Source organism: Pan troglodytes, chromosome 9, assembly GCF_028858775.2.
Source record: "Pan troglodytes isolate AG18354 chromosome 9, NHGRI_mPanTro3-v2.0_pri, whole genome shotgun sequence".
Taxonomy (NCBI): domain Eukaryota; kingdom Metazoa; phylum Chordata; class Mammalia; order Primates; family Hominidae; genus Pan; species Pan troglodytes.
In genome coordinates, this window is record NC_072407.2 from 108260729 (window position 1) to 108284739 (window position 24011).

The following is a 24011-nucleotide window of genomic DNA, read 5'->3' on the forward strand; positions in this document are numbered from 1 at the left end:
TCCAAATCTTGTCTACTGTGAAAAGTGCTGCAACAAACACGGGGGTGCAGATATTGATTCAATATACTGATTTCCTTTCTTTTGGGTATATACCCAGCAGTGGGATTGCTGGATCATATGGCAGCTCAATTTTTAGTTTTTTGAGGAACCTTCAAACTGTTCTTGATAGTGGTTGTGCTAATTTACATTCCCACCAACAGTGAATGAGAGTTCCCTTTTCTCCACATCCTCCCAGCATTTGTTATTGCCTGATTTTTGGATAAAAGCCATTTTCACTAGGGTGAGATGATATTAATTGTGGTTTTGATTTGCATTTCTCTGATGATCAGTGACGTTCAGCACCTATTTTCCATGTGTATGTCTTCTTTAGAGAAGTGTCTATTCAAATCTTTTGCCCATTTTTAAATTGGATTATTAGATTTTTTTTTCTATAGAGTTATTTGAGCTCCTTATATATTCTGGTTATTAATCCCTTGTCAGATGGGTAGTTTGCAAATATGCTATCCCATTGATATGGTTTGTCTGTGACCCCACCCAAATCTCATCTTGAATTGTAGCTCCCACAATTCCCACCTGTTGTGGGAGGGACCCAGTGGGAGATAATTGAATCATGGGAGTGTTTTTTCCCATACTGTTCTCATGGTAGTGAATAAATCTCACAAGACCTGATAGTTTTATAGGGGGAAGCCCCTTTCTCTTGGCTCTCATTCTCTCTTGTCTGCTGCCATGTAAGATGTGCCTTTTGCTTTCCACCATGATTGTGAGGCTTCCCCAGCCATGTGGAACTGTGAGTTCATTAAACTTCTTATTCTTTATGAATTACCCAGTCTCAGATATATCTTTATCAACAGTGTGAAAATAGACTAATACAGTAATCAGTATCAGTAGAGTGGGGTGCTGCTGTAAAGATACCCAAAAATGTGGAAGAGACTTTGGAACTGGGTAACAGGCAGAGGTTGGAGCAGTTTGGAGGGCTCAGAAGAAGACAGGAAAATGTGGGAAAGATTGAAATGTTCTAGAGACTCATTGAATTACTTTGACCAAAATGCTGATAATGATATGGACAATGAAATCCAAATTTGAGGTGGTCTCCAATGGAGATGAGGAACTTGTTGGGAACTGGAGTAAAGGGGACTCTTGCTATGTTTTAGCAAAGAGACTGGCGGCATTTTGCTCCTGTCCTAGAGATTCGTGGAACTTTGAATTTGAGGGAGATGATTTAGGGTATCTAGTGGAAGAAATTATTAAGCAGCAAAGCATTAAAGAGGTGACTTGCATGCTGTTAAAAGCATTGGGTTTTAAAAGGAAAACAGCATAAAAGTTTGGAAAATTTGCAACCTGATGATGTGATAAAGGGAAACCCATTTTCTGAGGAAAAATTCAAGTCAACTGTATTTTCTAGGCCAGGCCCACGGCCCCTTGCTGTGTGCAGCCTAGGAACTTGGTGCCCTGAGTCCCAGCCACTCCAGCCATGGCTAAAAGGGGCCAAGGTACAGCTCCAGCTGTGGCTTCAGAGAGCTCAAGTCTCATACCTTGTCAGCTTCCATGTGGTGTTGAGCCTGCAGGTGCACAGAAGTCAAGAATCAAGGTTTCAGAACCTTTGCGTAGATTTCAGAGGATGTATGGGAATGCCTGGGTGTTCAGGCAGAAGTTTGCTCCAGGGGTGGGGCCCTCATGGAGAACTTATGCTAGGGCAGTGAGGAAGGGAAATGTGGGGTTGAAGCCCCTCCACAGGGTCCCCACTGGGGCACTGCCTAGTGGAGCTGTGAGAAGAGGGCTACCATCCTCCGCATCCCAGAATGGTATTCCCACTGACAGCTTGCACTCTGCACTGGGAGAAGTTGCAAACACTCAATGCCAGCCCATGCAGGCAGCCAGGAGGGAGGCTGTACCTTGCCACAGGGGTGGAGCTGTCCAAAATTATGTAAACCTACCTCTTGCTTTGGTATGACCTGGACATGAGAGATGAAGTCAAAAGAAATTATTTTGGAGCTTTAAGATTTGACTGACCTGCTGGATTTTGGACTTGCATGGGGTCTTTAGCTCCTTCATTTTGGCCATTTTTTTTCTATTTGGAATGGATGTATTTAAACAATGCCTATACCCCCCACTGTATCTAGGAAGTAGCTAACCTGCTTTTGGTTTTACACGCTCGCAGGCAGAAGGGACTTACCTTGTCTTGAATGAGACTTTGGACTGTGGACTTTTGAGTTAATGCCGAAATGAGTTAAAACTTTGGGGGGCTGGGTACAGTGGCTCATGCCTGTAATCCCAGTACTTTGGGAGGCCAAGGTGGGTTGATCATTTGAGATTAGGAGTTTGAGACCAGCCTGTCCAACATGGTAAAACCTCGTCTCTACTAAAAATACAAAAAGATTAGCTGGGCATGGTGATGCATGCCTGTAATCCCAGCTACTCAGGAGTTTGAGGCAGGAGAATCACTTGAGCCCAGGAGGCAGAGGTTACAGTGAGCCAAGATTGCACCACTGCACTCCAGTCTGGGCAATAGTGTGAGACTCTGTCTCACCAAAAAAAAAAAAAAAAAAAAAAAGACTTTGGAGAAGGCATGATTGGTTTTGAAATGTGAGGACATGAGATTTGGTGGCGGGGGGAGTGGGGCGGGGGTGGAATGATATGGTTTGGCTCTGCCCACCCAAATCTCATCTTGAATTGTAACTTTTATATTTCCCATGTGTTGTGGGAGGGACCTGGTGGGAGATAATTGAATCACTGGAGCAGTTTTCCCATAATGTAATGAATAAGTCTCATGAAATCCTTTGGTTTTATGAGGGAAAACCCCTTTTCCTTGACTCTTATTCTGTCTTGTCTGCCATCATGTAATACATGCCTTTCACCTTCCACCATGATTGTGAAGCCTCCCCAGACACATGGAACTGTGAGTTCATTAAGCCTCTTTTTCTTTATAAATTATCCAGTCTTGGGTATGTCTTTATCAACAGTGTGGAAATGGACTAATACAGCCCTTCTGTGGATTATCTCTTAACTTTGTTGATTTTTCTTATGCTGTGCAGGTTTTTTTTCTTTTTTTTACTTTAAATTCTGGGATACAGATGTAGAATGTGTAGATTTGTCACATAGGTATACATGTGCCATTGTGGTTTGCTGCACCTACCAACACATCATCTAGATTTTAAACCCTGCTTGCATTAGGTATTTGTCCTAATGCTCTCCCTCCCCTTGCCCTCCACTCCCAACAGGCCACTGTGTGTGATATTCCTCTCCCTATGTCCATGTGTTCTCATCTGGGAAGTTTGGGAAATTTTCTGACATTATTTCTTTGAATACGCTTTTCTCTCCTACCCTTTTACTTCATTCTCCATAAGGCCAATAACTCTTAAATTTGCCCTTTTCAGGCTATTTTCTAGATCTTGTAGGCACGCTTCATTGTTTTTATTCTTTTTTCTTTTGTCTCCTCTGTGTATTTTCAAGTAGCCTGTTTTTAAACTCACTAATTCTTTCTTTCCTTGATTAAGAGACTCTGATGCATTCTTGAATATGTCAACTACATTTTTCAACTCTAGAATTTTACTTGTTTATTTTTAATTATTTCAACCTCTTCATTAAATTTATCTGTTAGAATTCTGAATACCTTCTCTGTTATCTTGAATTTCTTTGAGTTTCCTCTAAACAGCTGTTTTGAATTCTCTGTCTGAAAGGTCATACATCTTTATTTCTCTAGGATTGGTCCCTGGTATCTTATTTAGTTTGTTTGGTGAAGTCATGTTTTTCTGGATTATTTTCATACTTGTAGATGTTCACTGGTTTCTGAGCATTGAAGAGTTTGATATTGCAGTCTTTGCAGTCTGGGCTTGTTTGTGCCTGTCCTTCTTGAGAAAACTTTCCAGGTATTTGAAGGGACTTGGATGGCAATCCCAATAATACTGTAGTTTTTGCAGTCTCATAGAGATACCACCTCGGGGGTCTTAGATAAGATCACAGATAATTATCTGCACTACCCAGAAAAAAGAATCTTGTTCTCTTTCCTTATTTTCTCCCAGACAAATGGTCAATCTCTCTGCTGAGCCAGCTGGAACTGGAGTGTGGTGATGCAAGCATCCCAGTGGTCACCATATATGAAATTAGCTGTGTGTTTTTAAAAAATGCCTTAAAGCAGGTTGAGAAAATTCTCTTCTGTTCACTATTTATTGAATGTTTCATTATTAAGGAGTGTTGAACTTTTTCAAGTAGTTTTTCTGAATCTATTGGGAAAATCATGTGGGTTTTGACCTTTATTTTATTTATATGGTGTATTATATTAATTGTCTTTCAGATGTAAAAGCAGCATTGCTTGTATGGGTTAAATCTCTCTTGGTAATGAAGTACAAGTTTTTTTTATTTATGGATAGATTCAGTTTGTTAGTATTTTTTAATGCTTTTTGCATCATATTCAGAGAGATTCCTATTCCCTAGTAGAGTGTATAACATGTATTTAGTTAGTATATAGTGATCGCACAAATCTAGATGGTGGAGTCTATTACACATTTAGACTATACTATCATATATGCAGTCTGTCATTGACCGAAAGGTTGTTATGTGATACATGAATGTAATATGTACACAAAGTACAGTTTTGTACAGAAATAATAGTGTGTGTATGTAGTTCATATTACATATCACTAAAATACATGTACTTAACATCCTTAACAGGTTCTTGGAAATCGTGACTTTAAGCAAAACAACGTATAGTATGTCAAAGAAACTTGACTTGAATTTATATCAATTTGTGTAGGATAACATTGATTTCATTATATAGCATATTGTGTCACTTAAAGTCACAGTTTCTAAGAACCTGTTGACAACATTAAGTGAGAATGTACTGTAGTTAGTATTATAGTATATAGTACAGCATTATAATACCATAGTGTATTATTGTAGTCTTAACAGTTGGTAGTATAATGTGTTTCAGTTCTCTTCCTGTTCATAGGATTATTCAGACAAACCAATAACACCCTACTGTGGGAATCAAAGAGCATCTCACTTTCTTGATCCTGCAAAGCCTTCCCCTGACACCCCCTGCTTGCTTTCTCTGCTTCCAAGTGCAATATCTGTGTGGGCCCATGTAGCTTACAGTACTTTCCTCCTTTTAACTGTGAGTATATGTAACTAGTAAATTGTTGTCAATCTTAAAGATCCTTGAAGTTGAGAGATAATAAATATATTTGATACAAGACTCCATAGCTTCTATTTTTTTTTTCCAATTTTAGTCTCTAAACTGTAAAGCATTCATGAAGACTTAAGCCTGCGATGTCTCAGTTCTGCTCCATGTGTTTATATACAACCAGAGGAAACAGTGGCTTGAGTTTGCCTTTTTAAATCTTTTTTTTGGCTTTTCTCCCCACTTTATCAGGACATCCTTTGTTTTCTCTAAAAGTTATCCAGAGCACTGCTCTCACAATACACATATAAAGGACATAGTGAGGTAGTGACAAAATTCTGGTTAATGATATCTTGCTTGATTTCTGTAGAACTATAGGGTTTAATTCCTAGATCTAGATGCGTTATTCATTGTCACAGGCTGAGCCAATTGCCCTAGATTTATGGAGGGAATAACTGGGGAACTGCTTCTCAGCCAACATCTTGCTGAAGAGTGAAAGGAACAGAAGTTTTAAGACTCCCACAGTATTCACTTCAGAGAGTTTACTAATGCCCCAGAATTCCAAACCTTCTCTACTGTCATTGTACCATGTAGCCTTTCAAGTGGTGGCAAATGGTCTGTGTAGTTTGCATATTTTCTATCAACTGCAAGAGCACCCAAGGTAAAAATGAATAGGAAATGAGTATAGCAGAATGAATATAAATTGCTGCATTTTTGAGAAGAACACATCAAAGTCTTGGCAGTTGTTCTGTGAGGAACCTGAGTCACATGGCTGAAGTCCATTGAGAATAGGAGGATAAAGTCAGTTTGATGAAATGTGGGTTTGGTGTCTGTAATGGTTAATTATAGATGCAAATATGACTGGGTTGAAGGAAGGATGCCTGGATGGCTGGCAAACCATTGTTCTGGATTGTCTGAAAGGGTATTTCCAGGGGGGAGTTGTGTATGCGTTAGTGAACTGAGTGGGGAAGATTTACTGTCAATGTGGGGAGGCACCATCTAATTGGCTGGGGCCCAGATGGAACAAAATGTGTGGGATGCTCTTCTTCTCCTGCTCTTGTACATCAAAACTCCAGGTTCCTTGGCCTGTGAACCATTTGGCCTTATGGCACCTTTCCTGAGGATGATCATCCAGCCACCAGGTGTCAGGTTATTGGCCTGCTTCCATCATGGAAAAGCAGCATTTCATCCTTACTGGAATAGATGCTTACTCTGGATATGAATTTGCCTTTCTTGCATGCAGTATTTCTGCCTAAAATACTATCTGTAGACTTACAGAATGCCTTATTCACCATCATGGTATTCCACTTGGTATTGGTTCTAATCATGTCAGCCAAAGAAGTGCAGCAATTGGCTCATGCTGAAGGAATTCACTGGTTTTACCACGTACCCCACCATCCTGAAGCAGCTGGCTTGACAGAAGGGTGGAATGGCCTTTTGAAGACACAGTTACAGCACCAGATAGGTGATAGCACCTTGTAAGGCTGGGACAAGGTGCTCAGAAGGTTGTATGTGCTTTGCATTAGAATGCAAGATGTGGTACTATTTTTTTTCCATAGTCAAAATTCACGGGTCCAAGAATCAAGGAGTGGAAAGAAATGCAAGTGGCATCCCTCACTATCACTCCTAGTGACACCATAGCAAAATTTTTTTTTCTTGTTCCCATGACTTTGTGCTCTGCTGGCCTAGAAGTATTAGTTCCAGAGGAAGGAATACTCCCACCAGGAGACACAAAAATGATTCCAATAAATTGGAAGTTAAGACTGCCACGTGTACACTTTTTGTCCCCCAAGCCTCTGATTCAACAGTCTAAGAAGGGAGTTACAGCGTTGGTTGGGGACAGTGATCTGGACTATCAAGAGAAAATTAGACTATTATTCTATGACAGAGATCAGAAAGAGTGTGTCTGGAATACAAAAGTTACATATATTATACAATAAAATACAGAAGTTATATATACTATATATTATATAATTCTGTATAATATATAATATAATAATTCTGTATAATATATAATATATTATAATTCTGTATAATATATAATATATATTATATAATTCTGTATAATATATGATATATATTATATAATTCTGTATAATATATGATATATAATTCTGTATAATATATAATGTATATTATATAATTCTGTATAATATATAATATATATTATATAATTCTGTATAATATATAATATAATTCTGTATAATATATAATATAGTATATAATTCTGTATAATATATAATATATAATTCTGTATAATATATAATATAATTCTGTATAATATATAATTCTGTATAATATATATTATATAATTCTGTATAATATACAATATATTATATAATTCTGTATAATATATAATATATATTATATAATTCTGTATAATATATAATATATATTATATAATTCTGTATAATATATATTATATATTCTGTAATATATAATATATACTCTAATATATAATATGTATATTATATATATTACAGAGTATATATTATATAGCATATATATTCTGTATATAATATTTCTGTATTATATATAATATACTGTAATATATAACACATATTCTAGAATATATAGAATATATTCTATATATTCTATATAATATAGATACAGAATATTATATATATTATATATAATATATATACAGAATATTCTATATAATATATATACATTCTATAATATATATAATATAATATATGTTATATATTATATTATATATAAAAGTTCTGTATTATATATTATATAATTATATAATATATATATATAATATATATAACTTCTGTATTCCAGACATACTCTTTTCTGATCTCCATCATGGAATAATAATAGTCTAATTTTCTCTTGGTAGTCCAGATCAGTATCCCCAACCAACACTGTAACTCCCTTCTTAGACTGTTGAATCAGAGGCTTGAGGGACATAAAGTGTACAAATATATAATATTATATATAATATATAATATATGTTATACATATTACAAATAATGTATAATACATGTAATATATAACTTCTATATTGCATATAATTATATGTTATAATTATATGAAATATATGTATATAAATATGTATTATGTCTCCTATTCTGTCTCTCTAAAGGACCTGTCTAATACAATGTCCACCTGCCTTCTTTTTTACTGCCTTCCTTTGGCGCCATACTGTTTATAGTGGCTCATTTTTTTTTTTTCAACCCTTATTTTAGCATCAGGGAGTTCATGTGCAGTTTTATTACAAAGCTATATTGCATGATGCTGAGGTTTGGAGTATGAATGAATTTGTGGACCAAAGTAGTGAGCATAGTACCCAATAGGTAGTTTTTTTCAACTCTTAACCCCTCCCTTCCCCTATTGTATTCCCCAGTGTCTACTGTTGCTATTTTTATAAAAATATGCACCACCCAATGTTTAGCCCCCACTTATAAGCGAGAGCATGTGGTATTTGGTTTTCTGTTTCTACATTCGTTTGTTTAGTATAATGGTTTCCAGATACATCCATGTCGCTGCAAGGGATCAGATTTATTTCTTTTTTATGGCTGCATAGTATTCCATGATGTATATGTATCACATATTTTTTATCCAATCCACAATTAGTGGGCACCTGGGTTGATTCATGTCTTTGCTATTGTGAATAGCACTGCAATGACCATATGGCTCCATGTGTCTTTTTGGTAGAATGATTTATTTTCCTCTGGGTATATATCCAGTAGTGGCACTGCTGGGTCAAATAGTAGTTCAACACTCATTTCTTTGAGAAATCTCCAAACTGCTTTCCACAGTGACTGTACTAATCTATATTTCCACCAACAGTGTGTAAGTGGTCCCTTTTCGCTGCAGCCTCACAAACATTTGTTATTTTTTGACTTTTTAACAAAAGCCATTCTGATTGGTGTGAGATCGTGTGCGATTGTGGTTTTGATTAGTATTTCTCTGATGATTAGTGATGATTATGAGCCTTTCTTCATATGTTTGTTGGCCACTGTATGTCATCTTTTAAGAAGTGCCTGTTGATGTCCTTTGCCCACTTTTGAATGGGGTTGGTTTTTTAAATTGATTTGTTCATTATAAATCCTGGAAATGACACCTTTTTTGGATGCATAGATTGCAAATAATTTTCCCCATTCTACAGGTTGTGTGTTTACTCTCTTGGTAGTTTCTCTTGCTGTGCAGAGCTCTTTAGTTTAATTAGGTCCCACTTGTCAATTTCTGTCCTTGCTGCAAATGCTTTTGTAGGTTTAGTAATAAATTATTTGCCAAGGCTGATGTTGAGAAGGGTATTTCCTAAGTTTTCTTCTAGGATTTTTATAGTTCAGGTCTTACATTTAAGTCTTTAATGCATCTCATGTTGATTTTTGTACAAGGTGATATGTAAGGGTCCAATTTCATTCTGCTGTTATCCCAGCACCATTTATTGACTTGCCAGTTATCCCAGCACCATTTATTGAACAGGGAGTCTTTTCTTTGTTGCTTATTTTTGTCAACTTTGTGAAGATCAGTTGGTTGTAGGTGTGTGGCTTTTATGTGTTTTCTATTCTATTCCCTTGGTCTATGTATCTGTTTTTGTACAAGAACCATGCTGTTATGGTTACTGTAGCCTTGTAGTATAGTTTGAAATTGGGTAATGCGATTCCTCTGGCTTTATTCTTTTCACTTAGAATTGCTGTGGCTATTGGGCTGTTTTTTGGTTCCACATGTACTTTAGAATATTTTTTTCTAATTCTGTAAAATAAACATTGGTAGTTTGGTAGAAATAACATTGCATTTGTATATTGCTTAGGGCAGTATGGCTATTTTAACTATGTTGATGCTTCCAACCCATGAGTATGGGGTATTTTTGCATTTGTTTGTGTCATCTATAATCTCTTTCAGTAGTGTTTTGCAATTTTCCTAGTAGAGATCTTTTACCTATATATTTTTTACCTATATATATTCCTAGGCAATTTATTCTTTCTGTGGCCATTGTAAGTAAGATTACATTCTTAATTTGGTTCTCGGCTTGAGTGTTATTGGTATATAGAAATGCTACTGATTTTTGTACATTGAGTTTGTATCCTGAAACTTTGCTAAAGTTTTTATCAGCTCTAGGAGTCTTTTGGCAGAGTCTTTAGCATTTTCTAAGTATAGAGTCAAATCATCAGTGAAGAGAAATAGCTTGACTTCTTCTTTTCCTGTTTGGATGCCCTTTATTTCTTTCTCTTGACTGATTTCTCTGGCTAACAATTCCGGAACTCTATTGAATAGGAGTGGTGGGAGTGGGCATCCTTATCTTGTTCCAGTTCTTAAGGGGAATTCTTCCAGCTTTTGCCAATTCAGTATGATGCTGGCTGTAGGTTTGTCATAGATGGCACTTATTATTTTGAAGTATATGCCTCTGATACCTAGTTTGTTGAGTATTTTTATCATAAAGAGATGTTAAATTTTATCCACAGTTTTTCTGTGTCTATTGAGATGATTATATGGTTTTTGTTTTTAATCCTGTTTGTGATGAATGACATTTATTGATTTGCATATGCTGACCTAATCTTGCATCCCAGGAATAAAGCCTACTTGATCAAGGTGAATTAGCTCTTTGATTTGCTTCTGGATTCAGTTTGCTAGCCTTCTGTTGAAAATTTCTGCATTTGTGTTCATCAAAGATATTGGCCTAAAGTTTTTTTGTTTTTTTTTTTCGTTGTGTGTTTTTATGGTAGCAGGTACCATTCTTTTGTTTCCATGTTTAGCACTCAAAGACCCCTTGTAAGTCTGGTCTAATGCTAATTAATTCCCTTAGTGTTTGCTTCTCTGAAAGAAATTTTATTTTCCCTTCACTTACGGAGCTTAGTTTCGAGGGATATGATGTTCTCAGTTGGATTTTTTTTAAGGATGCTGAAGATAGTTCTCCAATTTCTTCTGCTTTGAGAGGTCCCTTGCTAGCCTGATGGGGTTCCCTTTGTAAATGACCTGATCCTTTTCTCTAGTTGCCTTTGAGATTTTTTTCTTTCATGTTGAACTTGGACAATCTGATGACTGTGTGCCTTGCAGATAGTCATTTTGTATAATATCTTTCAGGGGTCTCTGAATTCCTTGAATTTTCATGTTGGTCTTTCTAGCAGGATTGGAAAAATCTTCATGGGTTATATCCTCAAATTTATTTTCTAAGTTGCTTACTCTCTATTCTTCTCTCTCATGGATGCCAATGAGTCATAGGTTTGGTCTCCTTACATAATAACATATTTCTTGGAGGCTGTGCATTTTAAAAAATTCTTTAAAACTTATTTTTAATGTGACTGTGTTGATTCAAAGGACCAGTTTTTGAGCTCTAAAATTCTCTCCTCAGCTTTATCTATTCTGTTGTTAATGCTTCTAACTGTATAATGAAATTTCCTTAGTAAATTTTTCAGTTCCAGAAACTCAGTTTGGTTTTCTTAAAACAGATATTTCATTTTTTACTTCTTGGATTGTTTTACTGAATTTCTTGTATTCCTTGTATTGGGTTTCAACTCTCTCCTGCATCTTGTTGAGCTTCCTTGTCATTCAAATTCAGAATTCTACATCTGTCATTTCAGTCATTTCAATCTGACTTAAAAACATAGCTAAGGAGCTAGTGCCATTGTTTGGAGGTAAGGGGACACTCTGGCTTTTAGGACTGCCAGACTTGTTGCACTAAATCTTTCTCATCTGAGAGGACTGTTATTCCTTCCTTTTTCAAGTTGCTGTCATTTTTCATTGGGCTTTTTGTTTTTATATTATTACCCTTGAGGGTTTGATTGTGGTACAAGTTGAATTCAGTCAATTTGCTTAGATTCTGGGTGCTTACAGTAGATTAAGACTCTGTATGGGATGTTTATTTTTGGCTAGATTACTGAATTGGGCAGTGTATATGGGCAATTATTTGTTGGTGTTTGTTATTCAGGCTGTGATCCTGTAGATGGCACTTAAGAGTAATGGCTGGCAGTTAGGCCCCTACCTGCAAGCCTCTTTCCCATTTCAATGCATTTGCAGTGGTGCTTTTTGGTGGAGGAGGCAAAAAGATCAGAGAGATGAACCCCTCACCAGATCCATTCCCTGGCCTTAGGGGAGCTCCCTGCAGTCACTGGAACTATTCCTGCAGTTCTTTAGTTTCAAGGGGTGGGGGTTCTGTCAGACTGTGATACTGCCTTCCTTACAGACAGCTGAAATGGAACGTTAAGTTGCCAGGAGACCTGCAGCTCCCTGGGAGCTTGTTGTATCTCTGTGTTTGGCACAGTCGTTGTGGGTTGTGGGATATGTCTGCAGGTGGTCTGTTGATGTAGTAGGTCAAGAATGGGGATCTCCAGGCAAGGCCAGTGTTGCAGTAGGTGTGGAACTAATGTGGCACCTGTACCCAGGGATTTTTGCTCAGCAGACAGCTATAAGGACCACCCATTTATTTCTCCCTTGACCAGCTTTCCTTCTGGTGGCTGTCCCAGTAACTGGCCTGATTAGCTAGTTTTGTTCCAAGCCTACTGCACACAAATTGCTGGGCTATTAGGTGTTCAGGGCTGCAGGGATCCTTCAGTCAGAGGCTGCAGCCACTGTGGCAGATAAGCCACACCCTTCCCAGACCAGCCCTACAGAAGGGGGCACACCCAAATCCTGCACTGACCCATAAACTTGGGCCTCACTCTTCTCAGTGTTCTGAGAGTGAAGGCTTTTTCATGCTTGAGTTCCAGCCACTTATCTCAGCTTCACCCTCCAGAGCTGCATGCTCTTTCTAACCCCGGGGTTTAGGACTGGGCCCTTGGCTTTGTCCTCTGTCCCTTAAAACCAAGTACCAGCTGTGCTGAGGGGCCAAGGTGTTCCCAGGCCACCAGCAAACCACTATGTGCTTGCTTTTGCAGCAGTGGCCATGCAGGGACCCTGCCAGGGGCCGGTGAACACAGGGACATGCAGATCTTGTGTACCCCAGTTCCATGGGAAAGACAACCCTGTTGTCTCCTGGTCCAGCAGTCAGCAAAGGCTAGAGGCACTCAGAGGACTATGGAGAGCCCTGGGAGATGGGCACCTATGGCCATATTTTATTGCCCCTATACCCTTGCAAAATCCCATGCAGCCTTGAGTTCTGTCTCTACCTACTCTCCGGGAAGTTGCCCTGGCCAGCTCAATTGTCCATGGGGGTCATATCTCTTGTAGCTAGGATCTCAGAGGTCTATGGTGACAGTGGGTTGAAGTGCAGTCTCTTCACTCATCGCTTCTTTAGGAGCTGTTCAGGGCCAGGAATGAGTTCTGGTGTTCCACAATCCCATACTGGGTTCCTGGCTTCCTCTCTCTTCAGCCTTGGTGTCTGTGTCTCCTCTTTATAAGCTCTCTGTGTTTTCCCTCAAATGATTTGTTCAAAATATGTTGATTTACTCAATATTTTGGTCTCTTTCAGTTGGAGAGGCTCCTACTGGTTTTGTCTAGTTGGCTATCTTGTCCCTCCCATTCTGTGGTTAACTTTTTATCTTAACTGGTTGTCAAATAAATTCTCCAAAGGTGTTAGCTAATACAGGGCTTATGCTAGCAACACATTTTTGTGTACAAAGAACTTTTATCTTTTTTATGTTTTGCAATAAACTTATAAAGTATTTTAGTTTCCACTGTAAGAATATGGAAATAATGCTCAGATGTTATCTACCCAAGATTCACAGCCAGACGTGATCCAAGTCTTTTAACTCTTACCCACACTCTGTTGTCTTCTTCTTTGGACCATTTTCAGGGTAGTTTTCATTTCAGAGGGGACATTAAATATTAAGCACTAGTGACTGTGGAAAGGCAAAGAACAAGGGTGAACAATTCTGCTCAGTATTTCTTCAAATCTCTTTGGGTATCTACAGCTCTTTTCTCCACTTCTAGTAGCTGGCTCCACTCATAAAATCTCCACAGGAATTTACTCAGTTACTGGGGCAGAATTAAATCCACATTTTGGGGCCAGTGTTATCATTTGTGCTAGTCTTTGAGACAATTTAGGCATCTAAATACATATATTAGGGATGGCAAATGGATTTCTATTCCAAGCCAACTCTGTTAGATTATTAGTGGCTATCTCTTTGAAAAGGATTCTAAGTTTGCATCTGAGTTCAGCAGACAAGCATCATGATTGGTTATTCATGTCTGCCAGGCTTGTGTGTGGAGGAAGTATTCAGATACCTGTAGTGTAGTTGCCATTCTTGACATACACAGAGGTAGCATGTTAGAATGGGTCCCAGAGATCATCTACTCCAGTCACCTCATTTTACAAATTAGGGAACCAAGGTTTAGAGAAGGAGGGGAGAGTCTTTCTTATCTCAATCTTGCTTCATTGGTAGTGTGCTACTTAAAAGCAAAGAACAGTTTTGATCTGGTATTCTAGTTTGATTTCTTGACTCCATGCAGAAAGTGCTAGCCATTGTATAGGGAGTAGGTGTGATGCCCTGCTTTATGCTCCCATTGAAGATATCTTTTTTGGCTTTCCATACTTATAGTTTAGCTATGTTGAACTCTTCTGTTGCCTTTCCTGGTCACCTGCCTTGGATTCCTCTTTTCTGAGGGTTCTATCTGACCCTGTCTTTAGGTACTGTGCCTCAGTCTCCAGACCTATCCTTCTACCCATCTCACCTCAATCAGCGTGAATCTATTTTATGTCCCTCACTGTTGTTTCATATACAAACCTATTAAAAGATAAGCATTGTTTAATACCTTACCCTCTTGTTGGCTATTTGGGTCATAAAATGGAATTCTTAAAGACACAATTTTTAATCCTAAAAGAAAAATCCCAAATGATTGAAATTTAGAGTACAGGGGAGGCTGGTTCTTATGTGATATTTTGGCAGATTATTGGCAGCAGCCATCAAGTCAGGGCTAGTCTTGATTTTATAGATATTTATAAAATATTTTGTTTCTTCACCTCACATTCACTGAACCTTCCAACTCTTTGATTTCCTTTTTTTAAATGTGGTTCATGATAATGCTTAATAGTTGCCCATGTTTTAAAGATACAGAAACCAAAGACACACTGGAGTGACGATTTGCCCTCTTTTGGTGGATTATAGGCAGAACTAGGATGAATAATTGCTGTCTGCAGCTCCACAGCTGCCCCTCCCTGCTCCTTAGCCTGAAGAGCTGTCCTGCTGTTCTTTACAGTTTGGTCAAAAGCCGATTTTTCTCATCACCCTGCTTTACAGAGGCTCAGCACACTTCAATAGAATCTGAAGGTATTGAGTTCCCACTAATAATATTTGCTTTTCAAATATACAGTGATACTTTTGTGGATGCATATTGTATCCAGTCTAAACTTACATCCTTTATTTAGTCTCAAACAAAGCTTCGTTCCAGCATGAAGACACGGGATTAAAACATAGCCATTTATCTGCTAGTTCTGGAACATAGAGTACAAATAAACAGGAAGATAGAGTACAAATAAACAGGCATTGTATCACCCTGTCAGCCCTTTGAGCTCGTTTAGATCCAGATGGTGGTCCCAAGAAACATTACACTACATTTCTTCATCTGTGGCTATGGCAGGGCATGTGTTTTGCTCAGGGATCGCAGGCCTTGGGTTAATGGCAAAGATTATAGACATGGTTCTACATGCCACAAAACTTCCCACAGAAGAGTTATGGGAAAGGAGTTTGATCTGCTAATGTTAAAGTCATCTATGGAGCACATCTGGAAGCAAAAGGCAACATTTTCCATTTTCAAAGTAGGTAAACAAATAAGCAACTGTGTAGTGTCTTGCATTGACAGGAGAGATCCCTAAATAATAATATTTTTATTACATGCCAGGCTCTGTGATAGAAAGCACTTACACACATTATTTCAACTTCACATAACAATGCATCACAAATTATACATATTAGGTATATTTAAAAGATCCAAGCCTTAGGTATGTAACCTTCACTAGGGTCTTTCACTACCCATCAAGGATGAAATCAGGATTTGAACTCAGTTACCTCTGACTCAAAAGTCCCTACTTTCTTATACTAAGCTAGTCTGATTTGCAATTTGTATGCAATCTGTATAATCCCAAACTAATGAGACCGAATAAATGTTAGAAATAGTTTCATGTATTACATTTTAAATAACCAATTAATATTCCACAGCATTATATGGGCCAGTATGAGCTTTAAACATAAATAATAATTAGCAGGGCTGAACTAAGAAGAAAATAAAAGCAGAAATCTATCTGATGTGACTTGAGTGGCAATGGGAAGGTCACTCTTGCTTCAGAATAACCCATCTCATCACCATGCCTGGACTTTCATATAATCATTTACTGTTAGACTGAAAGAAACGTTAGAGATCATCCATTTTATTAGTGAGGAAACTGGGCTTAGATTTGTATAGTGACATCCCAAGAGCTCATAACTACTTAGCTTACAAACAAAGAGTCATAGCTTAATGCATATAAAGCTATTAGGTTTTTTAGAGTCCTGATTGAAAATGGAAACACCTAAGGTAAGCATTGAAAATGGATTTCATCATATGCCAACTCAGATTCACAAGTGGTTGCTACACAACATATGTTGACCAGGATTTGGAGGTTGCACATAGAGTCAGCATTAAAGAATGCCATGATTCATTATTGATGTCTGTTATACCTACAGGAAGTGGAATTCAATAGAATATGTGCTAAATATCATCTATTTCTGACTTACGGGATGAAAATCCCTCTAATTCCTTATTATCAGAGTGGAGAAAGTCTGTACCATCAGAAGATCTACTTTCACATCCTGACAGCTGTCCCTAATTATTTTCTCATGTATAAAATGGACTAATTTTAGCTGCTTTATCTCCCTATAAAATACCTGTGCTGATGAGACAGCCAGGTGGGAAGGTCTCCCAGGCAGAGCCTTCGACCGACATGCGCACTGGGAGGTATGAACACTGGGGTGGAGCCACAGAAGTTTGAGCCCATTGCAGAGGAGGCAGGCCTCCCCTCTTCCTTTGTGGAACCTGGGATTTAAAGTGTCAGACAGTAAATGCACCAGCAGTGACTCTGGCTTTGTGTAGGGTCCCTGTTTTCCCTTTTCTTCCTTTTCACCCAATAAAACCCTATACTACACACCCTTCAAATCACCTACGAGCCTAAATTTTCATGGCCACGTGACAAGGGCCTCATCTTTAGGTGAATTAGGGAAAAATCCTGCAAAAATGACTAAAAAGAAGTGACACCTGAGGATGTATACATTGTTAATATAGATACCACTTTTTACAGTTGAAAGCCAAGAAGCTACTGAGCCTAGAAGGAAGGAAACAAAATTCAAATATACAGCAGGGAGACAATATTTTCCATTTTTTTCTTTAGTCATGTTGCAAAAACTGATCTAAAGTGATGTGTTTCTCCAAGAAGGGATGGAATCGCCACTGGGCCTTAGCATGAAGAATCTGGCTCTTTTGAGAATGCTCTGAGTTTGATCTAATCAAACATTGGGGAGAAAAAGGACAACTTTTTGAGAGGCACTTTTAACAGTTTCAAGTTTCCGGGATTCTTTTCAATATAGACCCTAATTTCCTTAGAAAACTGATGTTTCTACTTCTTTCCCAAACTGGGGGTGGTGTGGCTTGCATCCTCTCTAATAAGGTTTTGATTTGAGTGCATACAAACTCTGCTCTGGCCTTGCTTTCCAGCTCCTGTAAGTCTGGCTCTGGCTTTTCTCACACTACTCTCCTTTCATTTTTTTTTACTCCTCAGCCAGCCTCTTCTCTACAGAGATCTCCCTCTCTTCCACCCATTCATGTCTTTTTTGATGCCACTCCCTTTCCTGGAAACCTGTTCCATTGGAATGCTTGTTTTTAACAGACCTCAAAGTCAGCATATTCAAAACAAAACCCACCATGGTTCCCTTCTGCTATAGACTGAATGTTTGTGTCCTCCCCAGATTTATATCTTGAAACTTTATCTCTAATATTATAATATTTGGGAGGTTATTAGGTCATAAGTGTGGAGCCCTCATAAATGATATATTCCTCATAAGTTAGTACCTTTATGAAACAGGCCCCAGAGAGCTCTTTCACGTCTTTCACCTTGGAAGAACAAGAGAGGGTACCATCTATGAACCAGAAAATGGGCCCTCACCAGACGTCCAGTCTGCAGGCACCTTGATCTTGGACTTCCCAGGCTCCAGAACTGTGAGAAATAAATCTCTGTTGTTTAGGCTGCGCAGTCTATGATTTTTTTTATTGCAACCCAAACAGACAAAGGTACCTCCAATCTTCTTTCTTCTAATCTTCCCTGCCTCAGCAGAAACTTGAGAAATCAGACTCATTTTTGACATGTCCTCATACTGCACCTTCTCAACCCATAATTCTATTAATTATCACCTTCTGTTGATTTTACCACCTAAATATCTCCTGATTTGACTGTTTCTCCACACTGCTATCACTCTGGTCCAGGCCACCATTATTTGTCATCTTGATTCCTGGATTACTCCATAAATCTCATAACTGGTCCCTTTGCTTCGTAGAACTGAAATGCTCCTTTCAGAAATATCCAATCTTTTCATTCTTGATGTATTTCTTCAATAGCTCAATTTCCCTCTAGACATAGAATTTACAAGTCCATCTAAGATCAGGCTTTAGTTACATCTCTGTGATGTTTTTCATGTTGAGCTGGCCACTCTGAGTTTAATTCTGTTCCTGGACATCACATGTTCTCTTTCATATCTGGGTTTTTGCACTCAAAGTTTCTTCTGTTTGAAACACTTTGTCTTCTTTTTCTTTACCTGGCTAACTTCTAGTTAATCTTCAGATTTTAGCTTAATGGTCAGTTACTCAAGTATGCCTTGACTGATGCTGCAAAATAGATTTGTTCTTCCTCCTTCTGTATGTTCTCAAATCACCATGTCCTTCACTGTCATCTTGTTTTATCATAATTGCACATTTATTATTTGTCTTTTCCCTAGTCCATTAACAGTATTATAACTGTAAGCTCCATGTCTTACTCATGTCTGTAATCACAAGTTCCAGGTGCTTATTATTGCTCGATAAGTACTTATTGAATGAACGATTTCCCATCTCAGTAGGTCTCCCAACCTAATCACTATTCAAATTTCACCTTAGAAATCTATTTTATAAATGCTTTCTATAATTCCCCATCTTTATGTGATATTTAAAATTCTTAAGCACATTATTGATACCACTTATACTGTACTCCTTTTTTCCTGGTTTGAGTTATAGTTATTGTCCTCTTTTACATCACCTTCAACCTCCCTGGAGCAAGATTCTATCTTATATACCTTCATATGCTGTCATAGTACCTAGCTTAGAGCCCCGCACATAAGATATTTAAGCAATATGTGATTGCTTAAATCAACAGAAAAACCTCACTTAGGATAAATTAAATAAATGGTAGGCTCTTTACAGAAATTGAACTCTTTTAAGCAATTACTTTTTTTAAATTATTTGAGACAGAGTTTCACTTTGTCACCCAGGCTGGAGTGCAGTGGCATGATCTCAGCTCACTGCAACCTCCGCTTCCTGGGTTCAAGTGGTTCTCCTGCCTCGGCCTCCTGAGTAGCTGGGACTATAGGCAAGTGCCACCATTCCTGGCTAATTTTTTGTATTTTTAGTAGAGATGGGGTTTCACCATGTTAGCCAGGATGATCTTGATCTCCTGACCTCATGATCTGCCTGCCTTGGTCTCCCAAAGTGCTGGGGTTACAGGTGTGAGCCACCATGCCCAGCCAGCAATTACTTGTCAGTACATTTATATCATTAGAATTAAGGTACTATGGCTAGAGCATTTCTCCTGGTTTTCGCATTTTCATAACTATTTTACAGGATACAAAATAAGAGATGATAACACTTTGAAAATATACCTACCAATGTGCAACGATCTCCCAACTCACAGATATCATGATGATAATCAGCAAGGACTATTTATCTATTCCTGCAGGTTTATTCTAAAGATACCATTGCTGATAACTTTTTTTAACCTGAAAATGGCTATGAACCCCTGAGCTTACACAACATAATCCCATACAGAATGTTTTATTGCCCATATTAATGTGTGTTTGGAAGACTAAATGACAGTTAAGATCGCTTCTGGTTCTAAGAGCTTAGGATTCCATACACTAATGTATTCAAGCAGGATGCTACCCTATAGTTGGGAAAGCAGACCAGAATCAGAGGACATGAGTTCAGTTCCCAAATCTGATAATTATTGCCATGTTGATCTTGGCTAAGTTCATGCACTTGACTTTTTTCTCCACATAGATTCTGTTCTGAGAATTGAGGATACAGTACTGTATAGATACAGTCTGTTGACCAAATAACCCAGCCTGTCTGAACCTTAGTTTTCTCATCTGTAAAACAGAGTTAAAATGAGATGTGTGGCTTGTCCACATATTGTCCTCAGAGAGGTGACTAACACAAGGCTTTTAGAATAGGTTTACACATGTTTGGGAATTAATACCTGTAGCTATTTGGTAATTAAAATAGAAACATGATAAGATATAAAACACTGGGCTTGGATCTATTAGTGCTTGTGGGTTCTTCAAGTGAGTAATGTATGGAATCTTTTTCCCACTTTAAGAAGCATAGTCCTCACAATGACATATACACTCTTTTTGAGGTGAGGACTTTATTTTTATTTATTTATTTTGGGGTGACTCTTGTTTATATTGAGTCTTAGTAGGTTAACCTGCATACAGTGAGCCTCTAGTAGCAGGCAAAGAAAGAGCTCAGTTCCGGCATTCATGTGGAGTCAATGCAGAAGACTTATCTTCTCTCGTGCTGCTGTGCACCTAACCCCAAGGATTTGGAAAGCCTGAATCTCCCCAAAGAGACTAAATTACTTCCATGTTCTCATGCCTTATTTTTGTCCAAAAAGCAGCACTTTGAGTAACATATACTCTGCCTCATGACTGTAAAACAACACAAATTGAAACCATTTCAACCTAAAGAACCCTGGCCAGGGTACCACCTTCTATGAATGGAACACTGGAGAGTGGTCATTGTGCCTTGATTACTAGCACTGCTGGGATTGATGCCACCTTCGCACCTATGACCACCGATGGAGGGGGAGACTTTGGCCAAATTTCTGCATTAAACATTATATGCCTAGATTAGCACCTAGAAGGCAGTGCCTCTTGGCAGTAACCAGTTGGTTGGCATGCTAAGATTGCTCATGAAAGTCTTAGGGGACCCCTAGACAGAAACAGGAAGACTGGAATCATAGAGAGGGACAGACTGGACTTTTGGCTTCCGGCCAGCATTCTAGAAGCTCTAGAATGTGTGATGCTGGGAATCACCTAGGGCATACTATTTTTTGCACACAGAACCTTATAAAAAGATTCCTGAGTACAAAACAATAAGAATGTGCTGTACAAGCTATAAAATGGCTTACAAATACATAGTGTTAAGTAGAGATACTGTTCTGCCTTGCTATGATAGCCTCATTCTGTACCTGTCCATGTCCTTCCTCCTCAGGGCATAACTGCAATGATGGACAGACAGACAAGATGTCAAACCTTGCATGAAAGAGTGAAAACCAGTTTCCTGGCATAAGTTATTATTTAGTTCTTTTCCTTTTCTGTCTCTAAGAGTTCATCAAACTTTTGTGGCTCTTAATCTTCAGGTTATCCAAGTGCTTTAGCTTCTGAGTAGTTTTAGTTAATCTCAGTTAACTTTAGCTGTAAGGAATTACATTGACCTATTTCCATCTGTACGGTAAACTAAAAGGAGAAACTAGGAAACTCCACATTTAGAATTTAAGTTTATATTTTTCCTGCACCTATTTCCATTCCCATATTTGTTGCATTATCTTGTATAATTACTGCAGCAATCCTGATTCTAGGTATTATGTGTGTTTCGCAGGGGATCAAACTGAGGCTCTGAGGGGTGTGGTGACTTTCCCATGGATACAAACCAGCTAAGAAGCTCACACGAGAGACACACATGGCCCTTGTAACTGTGAGTTCAGAGCTCTTTCTGAACCACAGCTGCCTCCTGGTTTATTGTAGTCATTCATCATACATCCACATCAGCCAAAGGGAGACTTCCCATCTGCTCCTTGCCTAGCCTGTCAATCTCTCAGGATATGACCTTAGCTGCAAGGAAGGAGACAGGAGAAATTCTGCCATCACCACAACCCCAGTTGACCTGAATGTCTAGAGAGAAAAGTCAGAGGCAAAGCACTCAGTGGAAATGGCTGTCAGCAGCCTGGAAAAGGAAATTTAGGTGCCGAGGTCTGACACAAACCAGAGAATCAGCAGCTTTGCAAGTTCAGCAGGGGTGCTGGGGCTGTGGACATGTGGCATTCTGTGACAGAGAGTGTCACTAAATTTCTCTGAGGAGCTTACAAGAGATTAGAGACTTGTCAGAAAATGGGGAATGTTTTAAGCCAAATAAAAGGGCTTAGAAAGTAGATGGACATGTATAATTAAAGGAAACAAAGATGCTTTGAAATCAATTTAATGAGCCACATTTTGGGGAAACGACTGTGTTCTCAAGTTTGATAATAAAAATTGCAAAATATGTCTTCTGCTTCAAAGTCATTTGAATTGTCATTTTTTTGAGCATGTTATTAGATTAATTTAGGCACAAAAACAAAATACCATCCTTTCTTTGAGTCACTTTTTATTTGAAACAATTTCATGTATCTTGAAAAGGGAGAAGATGTTCAACCTTGAGAATTCTTCATTTCAAACATCCCTTCTGAAGACCTTTTCTGCATCTTTAATGACTGAGTTTTGAAAATAATTCTCTAAAGTAAGTTTAAAAGCTAGCATCTGTAAGTACTAGGAAGTGCAGACAAAGTGAAAAAGCATCTTTTAAACAGTTGGGGACTCAATTTAGTTGAGGTGAGTTCTGTTCTTAAAATTAGTAGAAACTTCCAGAAATGTGGTACTGCTAGACTCTGGATGATATAAAGGAATATATAATTCCTAACATTATAGTCTTTAGACATACATGCTGAAATAAGGAAAAGTAATAACACAGTAGAATTTGATTAGATTTCACAGAGACTACATGCAGTAGTCTGCCCAATTGGAGAAGTGGCCCAGTTCTTGAAGTAAAAATTAGATAGGGACAAAGAAAAAGAAGGACTTCTCAGGCAGGAGGTTACAGGATCAGGAATGAGAATGTCATAAAATAAGTGGTAGAACAGTTTGACTGAAACTCCAGATTGTCCCAGAGTGGGGAGCTGCAGAAGATAAGGTTACATAGGAGCCATATGATAAGCATCTGTTCTGTGTTTGTTGAATGAATCAGAATATTTCACACATATTCCTTATTATTTTGTGTGTTCTTGGAAAAGTTATCAAGAACTGCAATTCTTTAATTCCTCATTTGCGAATGAGCATAGCAATATAATTAGCTTCAAAGCACTATTGTGATTAGTAAATTCATGTAAAGTACTTAGTACAGTTCTCTGGTATAAAATAAACAATCAACACATGTCTTGCCCAAATATTTTGTTAAATTAATAAAAGAATGCAAGAAGTAAGCAGAGGCATTGACATGAAAGGCATATTTGGATATAGTGAATAAATTAGCCTGGTGGGTAGAGAAGGCTTATAGGGCAGTATGGAAGATCAGATTGAAAAGGTGAGTGGCGAACAGATTTGGGGGATTTGATTTAGAAGGCCCAGGCTAGTGGTGCCACTAAATATTTTTAGCTAGGACATGACATTAATAAAAGAGAATTAACAAAGGGAAAAGTAAGAAAAAAATAAGCTAACAGCTGCTTGGAAGTAGCCTCCAGTGGCACAGGAATTTGTAAAGAGCAGAGAAAGGATGTTTTTATTTCAGAACAGTGTTGATTTCAATTTAGCCTAAATCTCTGCACAGTCACAGCACTCTCAGAAGTCAGCTTCAATCTATCTGGCTCAGGAGGGAAAGTAGAGGCATCTGAACCTCCCTTCAAGAATGAAGCTATATTGTGACTTACCCCTTCTCCTCACACTTAGGCATTCTCTAATTACTTACTCTGGCCCATCACATT

At 38.2% G+C, this 24011-nt stretch overlaps 1 long non-coding RNA gene and 1 pseudogene across 4 annotated transcripts in view; both read left to right on the top strand.

Annotated features, from left to right (window-relative positions):
- Positions 1 to 24011, top strand: part of LOC107967205 (uncharacterized) — a 609392-nt gene that overhangs the window by 89580 nt on the left and 495801 nt on the right. The window lies entirely within an intron of this gene.
- The window catches only part of LOC100612432 (eukaryotic peptide chain release factor GTP-binding subunit ERF3A-like), a 46061-nt pseudogene continuing 23116 nt past the window's right edge, over positions 1067 to 24011 (top strand).